We start from the raw sequence: 23,722 nt of genomic DNA on the forward strand, positions 1-23,722 counted from the left end.
ATTTCAGTTGTCCATAAGCTATAATTGCCCAGTACACTGTTGCTATCATTTTGAAGAAAGTATTATCTGTTAGATCAATTAAGAATTGGGAAAAATGGGCTGGGTGCCAGAGTCAGTTGAATATCCAGCTCTTGATTTTGGCTCAGGTCATGACATCAGGGTCCTGATCTCAGGGTCATGAGATTGAGACCCAAGTTGGACTCTGCGCTCAGTGGGGAGTCTGCTTGAGATTCTCTCTCCCTCTCCCACTCCCATTTGTGCACTCTCTCTCTCTCTCTAAAATAAATAAATAAAATCTTAAAAAAGGAGAGAAGAAGAAATATTTCATTTTACAGTTATTTATTCCTTTTCTCATGCTCCTTTCTTCAGGTAGGTCTGATTTTTCTCACATACATTATTTTCCTTCTGTCTGAAGAATTTTAACATTTCTTGCAAGGCAACATATTTCCTCAATTTTTCTCTGAGGAAGTCTTTATTTGTCCTTCACCTTTGAAGAATAATTTCACTGATAATTTCTAGGCTGATGGTTTTGTGTTTGTTTTTGTTTTTCAACAATTAAAGTATTTCACTCTAATCTTTTCTTACTTGTATGGTTTCTGGAGAGAAGTCTGATGTACTTCCTATCCTTATTCCTCTGTTGGTAAGTTGCTGTTTCTTTTCTGGCTTCTTTCAAGATTTTCTCTTGATCTTTGATCTTCTGTAGTTTAAATGTGATATACTTGGTTTAGCTTTTCCTGGTATTTAGCCTGCTTGGTGTTCTCTGAGCTTTCTGGATTTGTGGTTTGGTGTCTGCCATTAATTTGGAACGTTCTCAGCCATTATTACCATCCAAACAGCTCTCTGTCCTTTTCTCCCTCCTTTCTCCTAATATTCCCATTATATGCATGTTATACATTTTGCAAAAACTCCATAGTTCTTACACTTGGTTCCATAGTTTTTTTTCTCCTTGCATTTCAGTTTTTGTAGTTTTTATTGATGTGTCTCAAAATTCCCTGATTCTTTCCCTGGCTGTGTCCAATCTGCTGATAAGCCCACCAAAGACATTCTTCCTCTATTTTACAGAGCTTTTGATTCCCAGCATTTCCTTTTGCTTCTTAGAGTTTCAGTATCTCTGTTTACATTACTCATCTGTTCTTTTATGTTGCCCACTTTCCCACTAAAGCCCTTAACATATTAATCATAGTTATTTTAATTCTAAATTCTCTGCCATGTCTGTGTCTGGTTCTGATGCTTATTTTATTTCTTCTGACTATTAGGCATTGGTTTTTGTTTTTGTTTTTGCTTTTTTTTTTCTTTTAGCTCACCTTATCATTTTTTTGCTGAAAACCAGACATGATGTATTGCATGAAAAGAGCTCAATTAGATAGGCCTTCAGTGTGAAGTTATATGTTTATCTGACTAAGAGCTAGGTAGTGTTTATTGTTTGCTGTAGCTGTGGATTTAAAAACTAAAATGCCTCCTAGTGTCCTTGTTTTTGTCTCCCTTGTTGTTTTGGGTTTTCCTAGACACTTTAAATAGGGTCTGAGGCCTGCAGTTCTTGTAGCTGTAATCCTCTGTTATGGTAAAAGAGCTGGATTGATGTGGTAATAAGTGTGGGGGGAGGGGAATTTTTCTATCATCCTATAATTAGATTTTAGGTTTTTAGTAAACCTGAGTTGGGTATTTTCCCTTTCCCCAGGGTGGTTAGGCTTCAGTAAAACCACAGTAGATTAGACACTGTAAGTTAGTTTCCCTTGAGGGCAGGTCTTGTTAAGGGGAAGAGTGAGCTCTGGGTGTATTTCAGAATGGTTATTTTCCCCTCCCCCTGTCAGAAGCATGAGGGAATTTTTCTTCAATCTTCACTTTCAGAACTTGAGAGAACATCTTCACTTTCAGAACTTGGGAGAACTCACAGAGACAAAACTCACTAAGGTAGGGAGTGCTTCCTCAAACTGGACCCTCTCAGAGTTTCAGACTTTCAGGCTAATCCACACCGAATCCTCAGCAACTTGCTAGTTATAGTTTAGAATATTCCTACCAATACTGGCTGCAGTGAAGGGTTTCTGGTCCATGGAAGCTATGCTTCTCTTCACTCACTCATCTGTCTGTCCAGTTTTCAGAGGAGCATTTTCCTCTGTGACCCCAATTCTCTGCTGGATCTAAGAAGAGATGTTGATTTTCAGTGGGTTCAGCTTTTTTTCTTGTCACAAAGGCACAAGGGACAAATCCAAGCTCTTTACCTGTTGGACTAAAAACCAGAATTTCACCAGGTCTGTTTTTAAAACCTAAATTAACATATTGAGGCACCGTATGTCCATAGCAGCAGGAAGTAGTATGTCTTTTTGTTGGAACCTCCTGGCTGTATTGCCCAAGATACCAGTGTTTAGTCTAGTTAGTTGAGCTTTGAGATATTCCACAGAGACGAACTGCAAAATCTGGCCAGTCCACTAACAAATTCGCCTTTTTATCCCATATCACTGCAATGATGATGATCTTAGACTATCATCTTTGAAAAGATGTGGCTCTCCCAGCCCAATGTTGCCTCCTCCTCCCATAATGTTACCTTGTAGCTGAGACTATAGGAGATGTTTGAGGGTGATCTTAGGATCTTAGTATTATGCATGTGTATGTGTATGCTACTTTTGGACTCCTGAGGTTATAACTGTCCCACTCACACATTCAGCCAATGTCCCAAAGTGAACCCACGGTGCCAAGGTAGATAATTTAATTGTGGCATCTACAAACCTATGCTACCTTGTCTTCATGGTGAATTTCCTCCCACTTAAACTTCCTTTCCTGTAAGGAGGCTTCACTCAGATCCAATAAACTGAGACCCCATCTCAGTTTATCAGATCTTCAAAAGGGAAGTGTTTAGGTCTAGGTCCACCTGGTTCATATACTCATAATCCAGAGACTAGTCCAGAGGGAGAGGTTTGGTTAAGGCACCTGAGGATCTACAGAGGACTGCCCTGAGGATGTAACTATGTGGCCTGCATTTGCTTAGAGCTAAAAACATCTGGGAATTTATATCTAGCATCCTCCCCTACCTGCCCTTCACTAAGGTCCTGCCATGCCCTTCACCAGGCCCCTTGCCTCAGGTTGGAGGTGAAATGAAATTAATATTCCAAGTTTCCTCCTAGGGATCAGGGTGAAGCTACTTCATATCCTTTCTTGGTTTCCCTCATTTCCTTGTCTAGCTTCTGCCCCATCCTCACCCAGTTCCTTTGGAAGCACTTACCTAATCAACCACTTCCTCATGGCTCTCATCTCAGAGTCTGTCCCTGGGGAACTCAACTTAGGACACCACCCAAAGTGTTCAAGATGGTGAAGACCTTCTGGTCTTACATTTTCACAGCCAAAAGGGTTCTTCCCTTGATCTACTTCAAAATGATCTGCCTCCCCCAAGTGAAGAGGGTGACACCATTCAATTGGCCCCTGCTCATACAAATAGAGGAGGTTTTCTATACCTACCCAACAAAATTCTTTGCTTTTGGTTGTCTCTAATATTTTACTTAATATCTTACTTGTGACTAGCCCTTAGTGGTCTTCAAAGATCAGGGCCCACAGTAGCCAAATAATTCCTCTAATTGATCACATTCAAGTTTGCTTGAATATTTACTCTGAAATCAAGAATTTCTGACTCCTCCTTTTCCTCCCCCTCTTTTTCTCTCCCAGGGACTTCATTCAGGCAAAAGGGCCACCCACATATCTCCCCACTTGCCCAGTCAAAACCTATTCATGAGAAATGATTAGTGGCTGAAATGCCCAGGCTACTTCTTTTCTCTTAGTAAGGGGATGCGGAGGGAAGACTCAGAGTGTTTAAAATATATTTTTTCCATGCGCAATAAAAAGCTTTGGATGTTACTAAAGATATTTCAGGGGTCAGACAGTAAGTATGAGAAGAAATTTGGAAAATGGGGCCCTTATAAGCACTTCCTGGTGTCTGTCCCTGGTGACTGTCCATTGTTTGTAGGCAATTCCTTACTTACAGAATTTTTTGGTTAATCACAGTAGCCAGAGGAGTAACTCCCTCTGGATGGACCTCCCTCTGCCTCCATCTCTGTACCTCACCTGGTGCTGGTAAGAGCTCAGCAACAGGTCACCTTGGCTCCAGTCCAGGTACCCTGACAACCAGGGACAGTCTACACAATGTGGTAGACAGGCAGCGAGTTCAGGAGAAGAGACTTGGTTCAAATCCTGGTTTTGCACTTGCCAGCTGTGTGACCTTAAGAAAGTCACTTAACCTGCTTGTGACTCCATTTCCCTGGATATTAAGTGAAGAAAATAATATTGATTCCCACGAGCTGTTATAAAGCAGAGGTCCTCACATACAACGGCTGACACCAAGGAAACAGCAGAGGAGTATCAATCCCTCCACTCCCTCTGTAATGCAAGCTTCGGTAAATGACATTGGGTTTATTTGAGTCATTTTTCTGCTTCCCTGTTTCAGAAATTAACCCTCTAATTAATTCTCCAAATTAATGTTCCAGAACATCAAAATTAGAAGGCACTTTTCTTTCACCTTATTCAACCCATCCATTTTGCAGGGGATGAAACTGAGGCCTGCGGGGTTTGGGGGCCTTGTTTAAAAGGCTGCTGTTTCTTCTCTGTTGCTCTTTGCCCTGCACCTCATTAATTATCACCCCTTTGAAGTCTGTGTTTACAAATCCCGGCTAATGTTTAGTTGTTTGCATCTCTAGCATTATTTTGTGAGGTATTGCCACATGGGGTTATTTTAGGTCTTTGACAGTGGTCTCCCGAAAGGGCAGTGCGGTGGATTCCTCACAGCTCTCCAGAAGCGCCAGGCTGGGGCATGGCCACTAGCCCAGGGACGCAGATAGACGCTTCATTCCCGAGAGAGGGCCCTTCTCTCTGGACACATTTGTCTGCTGGCAGAGAGGCATTTTTCCATGGCCACGGAGGTGAGACTCTCCGAGAGGATGGGGCAGTACAGTCGGCTTCCTGGCCTTTCATGGGTGGCTTTGCCAAAACAGCTGTGCTCTGGAGGCAGGAGGGGGCAACCTTCTTCTGTTCCTACCCCGGGGCCTGTTGGAGATCCAGGGATTCAGAGGACCCCAAGAACGTCATCGCCAGCCAGTTTGCCCTTTCCCGAAGAGTCGCCCCAACAGTGCCCTTGTGAGCAGGAAAGTTACGAAAACAGCCCAGTGAGCAGGGTCGGGAGGGCCCAGCAGCTTCCAAAAGTGTCCTCACCATGTGGAATACAGTAAATTTTACCAGAGGGAACAAACAGAGGTGACTGAAACACCCCCTGGGCTTTGTCAGACTTCAGTGCCCCGCACCATACCACTCTTTTCCCACCGGCTCTGGGACAACCTCAAGAGAAGACCTCAAATTCTGAATGTTGACAGGCAGGTCAGCAGACACATCTGATTCTGGCTGTGTGGGGGCAGGGGGCATGGGATAAGGGGCGTGGGGAGGAGCAGAGAACCAAGTTTGTGCAAGCTCCCAAGATGATACTGAGGAACTGCCCCTGCTCCCAGGGTTGCCAGATTTAACAAATGAAAACACAGGGCGCCCAGTGAAATGGGACTCTCAGACAAGCACAATGAGCGCCTTTTAGCGCTCCTCTGTCCCGTGTCATATTGGGTTCGTCCTTCTACTAGAAAAATGCGTTTGTCTGAAATTCAGATCTAACTGGGCATCATGTGTTTGGCAACTCTGCCACCCTTCCCGCCCTCAAACAGCAAAGTGACATTTTCAAATACCATTTTTAAAAAGCATACATTCACTGTTAAAAATGCAGAGAAACATGACAAATAAAATCAAAACCAGTCATAATTTTACCACCCAGATTTGTTAACCCATGCTCACACGTTAACATTTGGGTCTATCCCACATGTACCGCTGAATGTGTGATTTATTGTCAGTCATATACTTATAAAGTCAGATTATACCAAACATCCAAATATTCGGTTTTTATTATGCTTTTCCCCTATAACATTACATGTATAATGTGTATGTGTGTGTGTGTGTGCATATAAAACACTTTATTTTAAATATTACTCTCTCTATATATGCGTACTACTCTGTATTTACCCATCTTTAAATATCATCCATTAGCAGGTCTTTTATTGGCTGAAAAGTGCTCACTGTCATTCCCAGCCTGTGGGGGGTGAGAGGAACAGAGCTTCTCAGACCCCCCCGTTTTGCAGATAGCAGCTAGCCATCCAAAGCTTGATGCGCCAACACCCTGAACCGTGCCAGCCCCCTAGGAGGGATTCCAGAAATGCTTATCGATCAAGCAAATAAATAAATGAATGAAGCCCTTTTGGCCATGGGAGCACCCTTGGTCCAAACGCAACCCCCACAGTGCCACGTAGAGACGTCTGCAGAACAGAAGAAGAGGGTTTAGACTTCAGCCAGCAACAGACAAGCCAGAGCTCAGCCTTGTGGCCTCTGGTGCTGAAACCTGGCAAAGTCCTGATTTTTCTTTAAATTTTATGGTCGGTGGCCACTTGCAGGTTCTGCGGGTGCAGAAATGAACAGGATAGAGACTTACATTCATATGAAATTGTATTCGTGTATACAGTGGTGGTGGGGAGACAGACAACAAAAGAGTAAATAGATAAACATAATAATTTCGTATAGTTATGAATGAGAATGAAAACTTGCAGCCACACAGCTTACTGTTCATGCTAATGCAATTAAACTATTTGGCACTCAGCATTCACATGACTGCAATGTTCTGGAAAATTCCAGCCCCCAAAAGACAAAGCTGCAAACCGTGTTACTCTGTTTGTGTTGGGAACTTGCTGAAAACCCATTTATCAGAACGGCAGATCAGGGTAGTGGGCCCCTTCCCTGAACAACCCAACTGGGCTGCATATTCATCAAGGTCCCCTCCAAAGCCCACAGCTCGCTGTGTTAGTCCTTGACTATTATGTCATACGTTTTGCACAGCTCTAATCGGGACTCCCCATTGAAAGATCCGTCTTACGCTAGACCCTCCAAATCCTATCAATATTCCACTCTTGACCTCTTCCTTCTGAGAAGCTTCTATGATTCCATCAAAGTGATAGCATCTCTTAGGGCACAAAAGCAATAAATTTGGCTTGGTACAATCAGCAGGCTATTGCAGTAGTCTGTGTGGGAACCTGGACTCAACATGAGTGGTAGGAAGGAAAAGAAAGCAGGGCCATTCAATCCATAGTGGTGGAGGAGGGGCCGTCAGTGGTGGTTCTCTCATGGGGAGATGAGCCTCTCAAATGAGAACATTTGAGCTGAGACTTGAAGCAAGAGATGGATCTGGCCTTGCCATATCCTGGACGCAAACCTTCTAAGCACTGGGAACAATAAAAAGGAGGAAGGTTGACAGCGAAGTCAAGGAGGTCAGCAGGTGGGGGATAGAAGGATGCCAGATGAGGAGGCTTATTACAGGTCCGGTGAGTGGGACCTTATGCTAGGGTGACTTTAAAAACTGGCGGGTTTAGGAGCACCTGGATGGCTCAGTGGGTTAAAGCCTCTGCTTTCGGCTTAGGTCATGATCCCAGGGTCCTGGGATCGAGCCCCACCTTGGGCTCTCTGCTCAGCAGGGAGCCTGCTTCCTCCTCTCTCTCTCTCTCTCTCTCTCTCTGCCTTTGCCTCTGTGCCTACTTGTGATCTCTGTCAAATAAATAAATTAAAAAATCTTAACAAAACAAAACAAAACAAACTGGCAGGTTTAAGCAGGAAACCTGCCTTCCTGCATCCATTCGTCTGGTCAATGAACATGACTTCAAATCCTTCCCTTGCCTGGAATTGTTGGGTACCAACCGCGCTGGAGATTTAGTGTTCTAGAGAAAAGACAGATACAAATAGCCAGGACGCAGGTAACCAATTCCCAGGCACCTGGGTGGCTCAGTCCTTAAGTATCTGCCTTCCGCTCAGGTCACGGTCCCAGGGTCCTGGGATCAAGCCCCGCATCAGGCTTCCTGCTCGGCGGCAAGCATGCTTTGCCCTCTCCCATGCCCGTGCTTTTATTTTCTCTCTTTCCGTCAAATAAATAAATAAATAAATAAATAAATAAAATATTTTAAAAAAAGAAAAGAAAAGAAAACCAACAGTCTCACATTGGAAGAACTATGGTCAGTAAACAAGGCCTATAAACACAGAAGCAGAGGAGAGGGCCTTCCTTGGTACAGTTCTGGCTCCCACATCCCTAGGGTTCCGCAGAAGTGTGGTTTGCCTGGTGGCAGTGTCCAGGCCCCAGGGTGCATGGGGACCTGCACCGAACCCAGGTCTGGGACTCCCCGGGATTTTTATCTACGTACCTCAGGACCCAGCACAGTACCTGGCCTCTAGTAGGTGCTCCACAAATGTTAGAATTGATGGTCTGCTTTTTAGGTATTTCTATTTCATCTAACTCAAAAACTGCTTCTGAAATTCGCATAGAACTACATGTATTAGTAAAACATGAAAAAAAGGGGCGGCTGGGTGGCTCCGTTGTTAAGCGTCTGTCTTTGGCTCAGGTTAATATTCCAGGGTCCTGGGATCAAGTCCCACATCAGGCTCCCTGGTCAGCAGGGAGTCTGCTTCTCCCTCTGACCCTTCCCCACACCTCGTGCTCTCTCTCTCTCTCACTCTCTCTAAAACAAATGAATAAAACATCTCTCAAAAAGTGAAAAAAAATGAGACAATCAGAAGAAGAAAATGCAAAGGTAAGGGAAGCGAGATAAAATTAGGGTTAAAGGAAATGCTTAAAACCCCGCATGAGTGGTTTTGAATAGAACTACTTCCAGCAGCCAGTGAAGAGAGCGCAAAGTTCAGCTGCCAGATTCACAGAAACAAACTAAAGGACAATAACAAGAAGCCAGGGGCTCAGGAAAGGCCCAGCTCTTTCTAGCACTGAGTCAAGGAAATTTTTTCTATGAGTCTTCATAAAGAGATTCTCTGTGAGATAGTACATAACAATGCCCCTAAGACAACACAGTCGTGAGTTTCAAAGAGCTGTTTCTTGAAACACCTGCAGGGAGCATGACGGAGGCATACCTGAACAAAATCCCATCCAGGAGCCTCAGGGAGGAATTCTGAGCTGACAGTTAGTGGCGACGACTGTGTAGGACAGCAGAGGGGCTGGGGGAGGCTGGGGAGCAATGGAAGGTGAAGCTGGCCGGGCCCCCATAGTGTCAGAGTTTGGCGCAGGCAGGCGTGTGCCTACATCCTACACACCCCTGGAGACGAAACACTCAGAATGCAGGGGACATCGTCCCTTTACACCCTTTGTGCAGCAAGTTCTGCCTTCCCAGACCAAAACGAGGGGTAGGGAAGCCTCCAGAGAGGAGGGATTGGTCATGAGGGGCGACTCTTCTTCAAGCGCGAGAGTAAACACCTCATATTTCAACTCTCTGAAGAAACCATCTCCTGGAAGACACTCTCCCAGAAATGTGTGTAGCTTGCGGTGGGGTCGTCCAGGGCCTGCTGGCGACTCCATGGGGGCCCCCCATTTCCTGGGCCATAAAAACGTGCCCCTGACTGACGGCGGACATACGAGGTGCCGGGTTAAGGAATGGTTTGCTCTGGCTGTGTGTTTGTGGCCCCGTCTACAGCTGCCCTGGAATTAGCGAGGGCAGACACCTCCCCGGCTGTGGCGTCAAGTGCAGACTCCCAGTCGCTCCTTCCTGGGGGAGAATGCCTGGTTTGGAAAAGAAAAAATCATGGTGAAATGAAAACAGAAATTAACATCTCTTTTTTAAATGGTGTCAACACAGTTTAAAGTCATTGGATTTCCTACCCAGATCTGTGTGCGGAGACATAACCAGTGCTGTGCTCTGGTGTTATCGAGGAGGGAAAGGGCTTTGTCTCTTTGTGAGTGTATCTTACCTTGCTGGATCCTGATAGCGCTTGCAGATGGGAAAATGGAGGCTCGGTGAAGGTTAAATGACTTCTCCAAGGCCACACAAGATGGGTTCTAAATCTTGTCTCCTACTTCCTTGCTGTGAGCTGTTTCCATGACATGATGTTCCTGGGGGATCAGGCTCTGTGTCTGACACTAGGAATAGGAGCCCAATAAGCACTCATTCCCCCCCCCCCCCGTTCCTGCCCTCTTCTCCATTTTTCTACTAAAGAGATGCTCCCACATTGAGGGCTCCGAGGGCAGCTGCTTCCCATAGTCTTAACCTACGATTTCCACTTGGTCCATGTATCTGCTTTGCCACAAGCCCCAAGTGGAAGTGGTTGAAACACAGGAGCTTCATGAAATACCTCAGAAGCCAGCAAGGGTTGCGGAAGGTGGAACGTTGTCGAGCCTCCAGTCTACGAGGTTGGCATGAAAATCCCCTCCTGCCCCTGTGCCCCAGCCCTGTCACCGTGTCTCTCTTCTTCACACAGAGTTACGAGGGTTTTGTGAGATGCTCACATCTGAACCATCGACGCCACGGGCTGCACATTCTGGTGACGAATAGGAGGCAAGAAAGACACCCATAAATTCTCAGGCAATGAGGTCAAGAAAATAAATCCTTTGGATGACAATGAGGAGGTGGTGGAATTTATCAGTTCGATTATTGCGCTAGATTTGTACTGTGTTCCGCTTAGATTGGAAAGTCAACAACCGTACATAGTTTGGGATACTCTGCATGTGATCAGGCTTCTTCCATTGGGCATATAATTTAATAATTGTTTTGGGGTTAGGAATACATTCTAACTTCCTATTATGTATGTATTTGTTTTAAGTGCTATTGTAGTGCGAGGGAAGGAGGAGCTGGAGGGTGCGGGTAGGGCAAAGACACTGTGCCAACAGATGCAGACCCTAAAGAGATTATGCTAGAGACATGAGCTTCTTAACGGTCCACCTGTTGAACAAACAGTCCTAGCTCAGGGAGGATTGCCTGGTGCTACAAAGGAATATGGAAGATATAATTTAGTAGTCATTTTTTAGTAACAGAAGAAGAACATGGATAACCTATCATGGACTCAAGGTGAACAGGAAACCAATCAGTGCTCTAGGTATCAGAAAGGCGACTCAGGTCCTTTCAAAAGATTTCAGCATCGAGGAACCATCTAGGAACCAGAACACTTTACTAATCAGATTGGGCCATTCCTTGACATTTGCCTATTTGCTGATTCTGATCCCCAAGTCCAGTTCTAGCCAGCAAATTCTCCAAATATGATTACCTCCAGTGTATGAGCTCATTTCTTTGCACTTACTCCCAAATGGTCGACATCGATTTGCGACATTAATGAAGTAAGTACCCAACTATCCTTGTTCATGAGCTATTACCTCGGTATTGATTGTAGCTTTAATTGACAATTACTTGAGTGGGCTGGGCTATAAATGGGAAAATTTATTAATTTTCCATGGTGATGCTCATTACTAAACTTCAGCGCGATTGTGTAACTAAGTACGCTCCCCACTGTGGCTAACTGAACTGGAAAATTCCACTGGCCATTTCCCAAACCTCTTTATCCTGGAAAATAAAGAATTTGGTATTGTTAAATTTGATATCAGGATTCTAGACCTCGATTCTGTGGGAAGAGAATTGGCTGTGAAAATAAATAGAATTTGGTACATTATTTTTCCTTCACTGTTGTTTCAGAGAATGTGCGGACCCACAGACTTCATTCTACCTCTTGCTGCCTAGAGAGACAGTGAGCTCCATATAAAATTATATTCGTTTTTCTTTCTTCCTTTTTATTTAAAAAAAAAAAAATTAGGAGTGGGGAAGAGGCAGGTAGGCAGAAGAGATTGTGTGGCTTTAAGAAAGAGGGATTTCAGTTTCTAGGGGAGGTAAATGGGGGGAAGGTAAATTGGTGAGAGACACTAATGGCAGACAAGGGTTATTTAAGCAGACCCATCTCTGTGTCATCACGAAGGAAACTTTATGCTCTGTTCTTAGGCAGAGCCATGGAATACAGAGACCTCCCCTTGAGTTTGTCAAGTCTCAAGTGCCTTCAGCTCAAAATAATCCTTATTCCAAAGTGGCATACTGGGGGGCACACGCTGGGGGGGATATCCTGATTGCCTTCAAAGGGGATTCAGAAGTGTGACTTATGATATCTGATTGAGCCAAAGCAATTGTTATAATGTGACATAAATTGATCAGAGTTGGAATTCACTTTGTTATGAGCTAATTAAGGGAGACATTGCTATAGTTTTCTGGGAGAGTGAGTAATGTAGCAGGAAGGTTTGTCCATAAGTGAGCTGCTGAATTCTCGATGTGGCTGTTCTAGAATTATAACTAGCGAATATCCACAAGAATTTCAGGAAAAATATTGGTTGGCATTCAGCAAATTCAACTTTCAATTAATTGGACAGGTGCCATTTTGATTGTTTTGTTTTGTTGACCATTAAACACTCATGAGAAGTCAGTGGTAGGAAAACCAGTTCCAAAACATCGTTCCTATTAGAAACGATGTTCTGAAACAGAAAAATTAATGAGATAAGTTTACTTTGAGTGCTGTCAACTTTGCCTTGTATGAAAGGCTATGTAGTATTGGGGAAAATGTCGTTCGCTAGGAATCAAAATTCTTACAGCTTCATACCTCTGGATCTCATTATAAAATGAAAGGTTTGGCCCATATAACCCCTAAGGGGCTTTCTATGCTCTTAAATCCCACAGTTTTGGTCTTGAAACATGGAGTCGTGTGAGGGTAAGATCATGGAAAGGGTATTGCACTGGAAGGCCAGAACACTGCTTTGAGTTGTTCTTTCCCCAGCCAGCTGTGTGCTCTTCGAGAAGTCACATCACCTTCCTGGGTCCCATCTTCCTCCTCTATATCATGAGGAGCTATGGGGCCGTAGCCTGAATGATTCCTCCCCTTTTTCAGTTTCTTCAGTTAACATGGTAATCAATGGCTCCGGCTGTGCTTACTTCTATGTGCAAACTTGGAAAGCCTCTAGTACCCAGTTATTTAACTAACCACAAATCCTAGTGTGAAGAGTGTTTGGTAGATGTGGTTGACATCCACACTCAGGTGACCTGAAGTGAAGGAGATTATGCTTAGTCCTGTGGACAGGCCTTGTCCAACCGACTGGAAGTTCTTAAGAGCAAAACCAGTGGTTTCCTGGAGAAGCAAAAGTTCTGTCCCAAGACTGCAACTTGAACTCCTGCCTGAGTCTCGATCTTTCCAGACTGCCCTATGGACTTCAGACTTGCTAGCCCCCACAATTGTATAAGCTGATCTCTTTTTTTTTTATTTGACAGAGAGAAATTACAAGTACACTGAGAGGCAGGCAGAGAGAGAGAGAGAGAAGGAAGCAGGCTCCCCGCTGAGCAGAGAGCCCGATGCGGGACTCGATCCCAGGACCCTGAGATCATGACCCGAGCCGAAGGCAGTGGCTCAACCCACTGAGCCACCCAGGCGCCCCTTAGCTGATCTCTTAAAATAAATCTCTTAGTATACACACAAGTAAGTACACATTTATCTCATTGGTTTTGTTTCTCTGGGGAACCCTGACTGATAAAGCTCTCTGGGTCATAGATAAATTTGGGGCCATCAAAGGAAGACGTGCTAGTATTTCTTTTACTTGCTGTGGTAGGAGGGACAGAAACACAGAGCACAGACTACCTCAGTGATTATATTCAGCCCACAAACATTTTTCTTGGGCCTGCGCAGTTTATTTCTTTTGAATTGGTTGACAACATTTAAACAGAAGGAGATATCACTTAAGTGTGACTTTTTCTTTCTCTTAAATAATTGGAGATCGGGCCACCTGAGGCCTGTATTTCTTCGAGGGAATAATCAACTTGAACTAAATCCTCAAACTGGGTTACTTGTCACCCTGGGGATACACAAAAGTTTTCCAAGGAATATCAATTTCCAGACACTCAACTTCCCATATGTTCTCATTTCTAAGGCTGATCTGCTTGGCAACCGGCTTGCCTTCCGAGCCCTCACACTTGTCCTCTCCCTCTCAGGTCCCCTTTACAACCACCCTTCTCCCACCTCACAAACTGACTAGATGTGGGAATAATGCTGTCCAGCTATACTTTCCACAAAGCACTTGCTGCCCATGGTGACTTGAAAGATGACCCCCAAAACGTATGTCCATACTTTGAATAAAACCTCAGAATGTTACCTTATATGGAATAAAGGTCTTTGTAGATTATGATTTCCTGGATTACAGTAGATCGTCCATCCGATGACAGACGTCCTCATGAGAAGCTGAAAAGCAGAAAACAGCCGCATAGATACAGAGGGGGAGGCCATGTCAAGACAGAGGCAGAGAGCAGAGGGATGGGTCTACAAGCCAAGACGCACCAAGGGGTGCTGGGAGCCAGCAGGAGCTGCGAGACAGGCATGGAACAATTCTCCCCAGAGCTTCCAGAAGGACCCACCTCTGCTGACAGCTTGATTTCGGACTTCTGGCCTTCAGAACTATGAGAGAATACATTTCTTTGACTTGAAGCCACCAAGTTTGAGGTATTTGCTGGTGGCAGACCTAGAAAAAGGAATCTACTCCTCTCTGTGGCCTTTTCAGGGCTGACCTCCGCTGCAGGGGGCCATCCTGAATGCAGCCACAGCCTTCCCAGGCTGGCCCACATCTGGCGACAGGGTGTATGGGGTACCTGTCTCCTAGACAGCTCTGACAGGCAGCATTCTCTTCAAAGCTGCCTCCTGGGGAGCCTTCACCAATCTCCTCTCATCCAGGCTTGTTTCCTCCTCCTCCTTTGCACATGTATGGATCCTGAGAAAACAACCCTCTCCCCACGTTCTGTCTCAGCATCTGCTTCCAGGGAACTCAACCTCCGATGCAAAAGAAATGCACCCCTTTGGCCCTTCTCAGGTCTTACTACGGTGCATTGCCTCAGGTGTTACCACTCTCTGGATGACCATCAGACAGTTTGAAATATCGATATTGATGTTGCTATAACGAGAAATTTTCTAGTCCTATTTCTTGTTTATGTAAGCCAGTTTTCTCAGTTTTTGTATCTGTCAACTCCAAACACAGGAACAGGTTTGGTGCGGAACCCTACCTTTTCCTAGGTAATATTCACCCATGCATACGTGAACTAATTGGAAGAAATAAAACCCCATCTATCTCATACAGGTAGGCATTTTAAATAAAATTTTTAATTTTATGTTTAATAATGATTCATAAAAATTTACAAGTATATTTAGATTATCTTAATCAATTTTCTCAGAAGAAAAGTATTTTAACACCTAGGGCCTTATGGTAACAGGAAATTAACTTTTAATTTGTATTTTTATTTATGTTGCAGAGAAGCACGGAAGTATGATGAACAAAACACTTTAAATCAAACATTATGGTTGAATAAAATTTTGTGGGAGAAGAGTAATTAAAATAAGAGTCCAGGGAGGAAAAGGAAGTAAAATTTGTTTGTCTTTGAAGAACTTGTTTGTGTATTCTTTGTATGGTTGTTGGTGTCTATCAAATTGGTATGGGATCTAAACTCTCTTGGAGTGATATGAATTATTTTAAAGTGTTACCCTTTACAGTACTCTACTAATTATCTTTTAAGAAATATCCATTAAGCATATGACTAAAAAATTTAGGTGTTAACCTAACAGTCTGATAAGGGGAACATAAGGGGTCCAAAAACTGGGGCCAAGTTCATAACAACCATTGATTTGCTCTGCCTGAAAGGCAGTTTGGTCTCTGACTCCTTCCTTCGCTAAAGAGCACAGCACCTCGTGTCTCAGCCTGTCTTAATCCCCAAGGGCAGTTTCTGGGAGCATCACACCCCCACCCCGCACTGCGCCCCGTCCAGATCGCTGATGAACTGACGTATCTGCCAGGAAGGAAGAGGCTGAGATACAGAGGAAGGGTAGCTTTTCCTAATTCTCGCAAAAACGCTTTAAAGGTGGGGGCTACTGAGAAGAAATCTCTGATGGGCAACAGAGGCTGAATTACAAAGTCCCCCAAAGACATATAAGACAAGCTTCTCCTTCCAGGATCTCTGCCCAAACCCCTCACCCCTGAGCTTCCTTTTTTTCCCTTCTCTACATAGATTCCATTCCAGGCAGAGGCGAATAAGACATCTGAGGAAAATGGATTCACTTTGCACCATTGCTAAGAACCACAACTATAATAATGACTGCCATTTACTGGTGGTTACTATGTGTCAGGTGGAAAAATGAATGACCTTAAAAGCTGACATCGGATTCACTGCAGGAAGGGAACTGCCTTTTGAGAATCTCTTCAACAACACTTTTAGGAACTGATTACAAAAGCCATCCAGAGGATGCACAGGACAGCAAGAAAATTTGGGGGAAAAAGTTATAACAAATAAGAGTAGCCAACACCTATATAAATGCTAACTATATGCAAGATACTGTTCAACATATTTTACATTTAGGAATTCATGAAATCCAAGGCACCTGGATGGCTCAGTCAGTTAAGTGCCTCTTGATCTTGGCTCAGGTCATGATCTCAGAGTTGTGAGGTCGAGACCCAGGGCTCTGCACTGAGCATGGAGACTGCTTAAAATTCTCTCTCGTCCCCTTCCTGAGTCCCTCCATGCCCCACCCACCTCACGCATATGTGTGCATGCACTCTTAAAAAAAAAAAAAAATCATGAAATCCTCATAATCATCCTGTTATTATTCTCATTTTTAAAATGGGGAAACTGAGGAATGGAGATTAAGTAGCTTGTCTCAGTATTAGTTAGTAACAAAGTGTCCAACTGGCTCTAGATTTGTGCTCTTGTTTTTATACTGGATTTATGCTCTTAACCACTGTACTATGCTATATCAGGACTTTTTTGAATAAAACAATAGTAATTAAGCCAATAGGGTCCCATTTCATCATAGAAAAAGGAAATAGAATAAAGATCAGAAACAGACCCACATATAGAAAATTAACATATGATACTTAGGTATTTTGAATCAGTAGCAAAAATAAAAATAAATTTCCAGTTCACACCTAAATCAAATTATATTTCAGATGGATCAAATGTGTCAAATGTATAGAAATGTAAATATATCACAAAATGCAAGTTCTAGGAGAAAATACTGGAATTTTTTTATAATGTTGGCATTTCCTTCTAGGCATATGAAGAACAGTATCTATTTTTAAAAAGATTTGTACTTTTAGCTAAATATACAGTAAAAACTTCTATATGGAAAACAACACACTATAATCTAAGTGGAAAGAAAAACTATACTCTGAGAAAATATTGCAAATATATGATAAACAAAGAGACAGAAACCATAATATATAAAGAGCTTCTATAAACCAACAAGGGAAAGAAACCCAAACTACACATAAGGATGGGGAAAGAAAAAAAATTCAAATGCGAATTCACAGAAAAATAAATGCAAATAGCTAATAAACCTGTAAATAGATGCATAATCATATCAAAAGCAAATTTTTAAAAAAGGGATATCATTTTTAAAGAAAAATATTAGCAAATATTAAAATGTCTGAAAATATGGCAGATGGAAAACTCTAAGATCCTGTTGGCATACTGGCAATACGGTAAATGGCAAGCTTTTCAGAGAGAATATTGGCAGCAGCTATTTCAATAGGAAGTGCATATTCCCTTTGTTCCAATAATCACAGGGGATAATTATCAGGTTTCCAATGTTCAAGTGCATAGAACAAATCCACGTTTCCCTCCTGGGTCAAGTTTCTGCACCTCAGCCTGGTTTGCGAGGCCCTCCGTGGTCTGGGCCCATCTACTCACTCAGTGCCACTCCCGCACACCAACCGGCCACCCCCAAGCCTGACAGATACCAAATAACACCACCTCCCCTATGCCTTTGCTTATGCGGCTCCATCTCCAAGGCCCCTCCCTTTTGGCTTCCACCTGTCCCCACCCGCTTGAAGGCCAAGCTTGAGCTCCATCTCCTTCATGGAATCAGGTCCTTAACACAGCCTCTGACACCCACTAAGGGTTCAATAAATGCAAGCTTTTGTTACTTTAATATTATAAATCCTTTAACATCTACTCTCTTAGGTGACACCTTAACTCTTTGGGGTATATTTTCTTTACAGCGAGGTTGGAATTTTCTGGAAGACCAGAAATACTCTGGGCTTCCCATGTAAAGGCAGTATAGTTTACAGGGGTTTAGTAGAAGACGGACCTGGGTGTGACCTTGATCTGCCATTTTCTGCCCAGGTTTCAAATTATTCCACCTGTATGCACCAGCCAATAATACATTCTAAATTGATTGTTACTATAATGATTATGGTGGCTTACCATAATCTGCATCGTATTTGCCCCACCCCATCAAGGCCGCAATAGAATCAAACCTATGGAAAACAGTCAGGAAACTCTCCTTGTAAGTTGCTTAGTTAGAGGTCCAAATTGTCGTGTGTTCTATCAAATACTTTCTAAGTGACACTTTGTGCGTGTGCATGTGTGTATGTGCATTCATTCATTCATTCATTCAATTATCTAAGAAGAACTCCTCTGAGTTCGCTTGTAAGCAAGCAAGTAATTATTCTTGGTTTAGAGCAAGCCAAGAATCAATCTTGACCTGGTTGCTAGGAAACACTGTCTTTGGAGCAGAAGTTAAGAATCAATTTCCCCATGCTTTAAAGAACTTATATTTAAGTAAATGACTTTCTCAGAAATATTGATTCATTCCAAAAGCATTTAAATAATAGAGAAAACAAGAGGATTTTTATGTGAAAGCTGCATCTTGACAGCAAAGTAGACATGTGCTTAAGAAAACGTATTTACACATATAATCCACATCTTAGTTCAGAGAGAAAATAGACTTTAATGTAGTAATAGGACCACTTATGCAATGAACTCTCATGGGCTGTTGCATAAATAATGATTCCTGAACTATATGAATGTTTTTATGTGAAAAGTGCCTTTGTGAACTTTCATAAAAATTTGGTTTTGTGATTACATCAAAGGCTGAATTCCTATTAACAAATGAAGCTTTGTGAAGACATGAAGACATTTTCTAATGGAAACATCGTAATTAGAAGCACATTTTCTCAATAGCCGTGTTTAGAAGATGCTTGCGCCTCCTCATGGCCTCGATGTCTTGCAAGGATTCTCTTGGTCAGCAACAGGCTTCACCAGCAATTCTCGGACCTCAGCGAGCCCTGCTCCAGGGAGGGCTGCCAGCCAGCCTGTGAAATATTTCTGCAAGAACTTTTGGCTGCCTTAACTGCCTAAAGCAAATGTTTGTTTGCTGCAGTACGTGAATCAAATGCTTTTGTGTGAAAACACTTGCTAGAGAAACAAATGTTTGTTTTGGTAATCGACATTTGGACTGTTGGAACATTACCACTTAAGATATTGGTTTGAGAAATATACGTTTAATTTGGAAAGCACCAGTGAGGATCAAGCATGTGACACAAATCCAGGCTGTAAGGAAATGAGGTTGAAATTGGACCCCAATATTTCACTTCCCCTTGTCAGATCTGACTAAGAAAATGGCGCCTTGTTTGACATGTTGCTGTGTAATGTTACTGAGCAACAGCATAAAGGAAAAAAGTGATTTACTTCCTTCCAGAAGTGTATGACTTATAAATTATCAAAGATAGCAGCAAGAGTGTATTTATCTAGTATTAATATTTAAATGCCATCTTTCTATTGAATGTACCACATGCTCTATATTAATCTTTTAGATTAGACTTAGTACAAAGTGATGTTTCCTAAATGGAAGATTTCTCCTTACAGTTCACTTTTGATTATCCATGCTAACTGGCAGCAGGAAAGGTACAGATACTCCAAAACAGCAGGTGATACGGAAATAAGCTTTGGCTTCAGAGAGCATTAAATTTTTTAGTAGCAGAAAGAAACTAATTACATTTTAAGGAAGAGACATGTTCAGAAGGCAGTTTAATGGCAAGAGGGTAGTTTTGACTTTAAATATATTTGGTCACAGAAAATCCATAAATAGAAAGTCAAATGATAGGATACGGAGCTCTAGTCTAAATACTAGAGTAAAAAAATTTTTAATTAAATATTTTATTTAGTTCCCATACATTTTAAAGCGTATTTTTAGTTCTGACAAATGCCAGGATTATGTGTAAATGTATTTAATTTTTTTCCCACTATGTTTGAGTTTTTCTCTTTCGTTAAAGGAAACTACAGGACCCAGGTCCATCTGAAAATTTATGAGCTGAAACCTATAATCAAATCACTATGTACTTAATAATAAAATAAAATTATAGTCCACATTCTTTGCTGCTGGCCTTAGTCCTATTTGATCTTTAGCTGAAAAAATATATATATATATATTTAAATGAAAAAGGAAACTAGTATCAGTTCAGAATAGCCAAATAGAAGGATTATTCACTAGAACATTGAGAGACATGACTTTGTATCCTGAATCCAACCATTGCTGTTTCCATTTGTAAATTTCATTCTACCATTGAGAAAGATAAGTGATATAATTCATGTATATTTTAAGTACTTTGAGCTCCCCAGAACTTAATAATTCAAAGTATTACAGTAAATTCCCATTTATTCTGAATCCAAACTACCAGAAAGCTGAAATAATGAGAATTTTTTGTGTGCAATTTATAAAATGGTAATATCCCTGGAGCATTAAAAGATTCTAAATTCTTCTGAACAGTCATAGAATGATTAAATTTTGTTCAGCATAATTTTGTGGTAAGATGTTTGATAGAGTTCTAATTCTTTGAAGATAGTAATTAATCCATGTGTAGCCTATGGTAATTCCTCTTCTTAACTTCAATATAGAAATAGTATCGTTGCATTTCCGGGAAACCTTGGCTTTTTATTTCTAGTCTACTCATGTTCAAAAATGTAGAGCACATCATAAACTTTACAAAGTTTGATAACAGATCACATATGTCCTACTTTATTAGCTATAAATGATTCATGTGATTTCAAGTTAAGAAACACCCACCCACTCAAGCTAGCCACAGGAAAAGATATTCTTTATTTACTCTGATATCAGCTCTTCTATAGAACCCATGCCTGTGCTCAGGCACAAATGAACCAAGGGCAGAGGTTTGTGGGAAAACCCTGGGAATGTATATTTTCTCTCTGCCTCCCATCTCTATTCTCTTTATCTGTTTCATTCTCTTCTTGGTCTGCAAACTAGTACCTCCCTCCACTAGATGGAAAGTTGGGCCCAATATGGTAACAGACATGTATTACAGGATCAGGCATTAGAAAGACAGCAGCACTTTTTAGGCCCCACTTGAACGTAAGAGAATAAGATGGGTATCTACTCAGTACTCCACTTCCCAACCTTTCTCTCCCCCAGTACACTGATGGGGAGCAGGGGAGGGATCACAACCTTGGTAAATGATCAAACCCCATGGACAGAGGAAAGGGCAGTCATCAGAGAGGCAGGCTCAATGTGAGCTGGGAGATATCACTAACAATCTCATCTGAAGAATTTTAAGTATCGAGAAACTGTCACATTCATGGTGACAGATACAAGTTTTCTAAAATTCTAATTTTCACTTGAAAGCTTAAATTTTAGCATTGGCAAAAGGTACTGTCAATTGCATGACTGTGGTGACAAGCTGACTTCATTCATTTTTGAGAAAATGTCTGCCAAATAACCAAGTCTAAATAACCATAATTTGTCTGTCAGTTATTCTTTTAAGTAAAAATGTTCCATTAAAAAAAGAGAGAGAGGCTAGTTGGGCTCACAACTCAAGCAACCACACTCCTGAAGACAACCATCATACTTTGATATACACTGCTCTATACATACTTCTTATTTAGTCAGACAGAATATTTAAAAATACATGTAATCAAGGGCCAATATTATTTTTTTAAAGATTTTATTTACTTATTTGACAGACAGAGATCACAAGTAGGCAGAGGCAGGCAGAGAGAGAGAGGAGGAAGCAGGTTCCCCGCTGAGCAGAGAGCCCAATGTGGGGCTCGATCCCAGGACCCTGAGACCAATGACCTGAGCGGAAGGCAGAGGCTTTAACCCACTGAGCCACCCAGGCGCCCCGATGGCCAATATTTAATGCAAGGAATAATTTTTAACTGATCCATCAAGGGCATTACACAAAATTGTCTTCTTTTTCCCTCCACATGGCAGTTAAAATTCTACTGACTTCTAGCTGGCGTTCCTGCTAAGAAGCCAGTTTTATCCATTATTTATTTATTTTTTTTTACCATCAATGTAAATGTCAATATAGTGAAGAAGGCAAATTATCTTTTTAGTGTTATTGTAAAAATCATTTTGCTTTCTCATCTTACTGAAAGGATCTCAGAGATACCCCCATTACCTCCATAGCCAGGGATCTGAGGATTACACTGAGATAATCAGTGCTATACATCAACCTGCTAAACATACTTTCATATCAGCTGAAATCATTGAGCAAGAGAATCTTAGTCTTCTGGTATAGTATTTTCCCGGCAATAAGAAAATGTACATTCATATTACATGGGACAACACCACATTTAAAAATTATAAATTATAACATTTTAGTAATCAATTTTGGGGAGAATTTGACTGATAAAACTGGTTGATCAAAACCACAGAAATGATGTGGGTTCAACATAACATCCAGAATAATATTTAAAACAATACATACCATGATTTCGGTTTGATGGATTTCTTTCCAGGAACTGAGAAGTTCATGCATGGAGACATGTGATATGACAATTTCTCAAATCAAATAAAATTAAAAATTCAAAGACGTGTTGGAAGTCCTAGCCACAACAATCAGACAGGAAAAAGGAATAAAAGGCACCCAGATTGGTAAGGAAGAAGTCAAACTTTTGCTATTTGCAGATGACATGATACTATATATACAAAACCCTAAAGATTTCATCAAAAAACTACTAGAACTGATAAATGAATTCAGTAAGGTCACATGGTACAAAATCAATATAGAGAAATCCATTACATTTCCATACACTAATAATGAAGCAGCAGAAAGAGAAATTCAAAAACCTTCCCATTTATAATTGCACCAAAACAATAAAATGCCTAGAAATGAATTTAATCAAGGAAATGAAAGAGCTGTACTCTGAAAACTATAAAACATTGGTGAAAGAAATTGAAGACGACACAAAGGGAAAAATATTCTACGCTTATGGATTGGAAGAAAAAAAATATTGTTAAAATGTCCACACCACCCAAAACATACTAAAGATTTTTTTAAAAGATTGTTATTTATTTATTTTAGAAAGAGAATACATGTGCACAAGTTGGTAGGGGGGAAGCAGAGAGACAGAAAAAGGCAGAGAATCTAGCAGACTCCATGTGCACATGAAGCCTGATGCAGGCCTTGATCCCATGACCCTGATATTATGACATGAGCCAAAACCAAAAGTCAGACACTTAACTGACTCAGCTACCCAGGTGCCTTGTAATCTGTAGATTTAATGCAATCTCTATCACAATCCCAATAACATTTTCACAGAACTAGAATAATACTAAAATTTGTGTAGAATCACAGAAGACCCCACACAGCTAAAGAAAATTGAAATAGAAAAACAAAGCTAAAGGTATCACAATTCCTGATTTCAAGTTATACTACAAAGCTGTAGTAACCATAATGGTACCAGTATGGTACTGGCACAAAAATAGATACATAGGTCAAAGGACCAGAATAAAAAGCACAGAAATAAAACCCAGATTATATGGTCATTTGATCTTTGACAAAGCAGGAAAAAATACCCAATGGGAAAAAGTCTCTTCAACAAATGGTGTTGGGAAAACTGGACAGCTGCATGCAAAGAACCACTTTCTTACACCATATACAAAAATAAACTCAAAATGGATTAAGGATCTAAATGTAACACCTACAACAGAGCACATCAATAATTTCTCTAATGTCAGCCAGACATACATTTTTCTAGATCTGTTTCCTGAGGTAAGGGAAACAAAAGCAAAAATAAACTATTAGGATTTTATCAAAATAAAAAGC

The 23,722-nt window shown here is 41.6% G+C and overlaps 1 long non-coding RNA gene across 1 annotated transcript; it reads right to left on the bottom strand.

The window, feature by feature from the left end:
• Positions 1-1,282: 1,282 nt before the first annotated feature.
• Positions 1,283-13,095, bottom strand: LOC116573080. Its single transcript, XR_004278599.1, has 2 exons — positions 9,799-13,095; positions 1,283-7,283 (listed from the first exon to the last, which is right to left on the bottom strand). It is a non-coding gene; the product is annotated as an uncharacterized LOC116573080 (long non-coding RNA).
• Between the last annotated feature and the right edge of the window lie 10,627 nt (positions 13,096-23,722).

The sequence above is a fragment of the Mustela erminea genome, chromosome 14, assembly GCF_009829155.1.
Source record: "Mustela erminea isolate mMusErm1 chromosome 14, mMusErm1.Pri, whole genome shotgun sequence".
Lineage (NCBI taxonomy): Eukaryota > Metazoa > Chordata > Mammalia > Carnivora > Mustelidae > Mustela > Mustela erminea.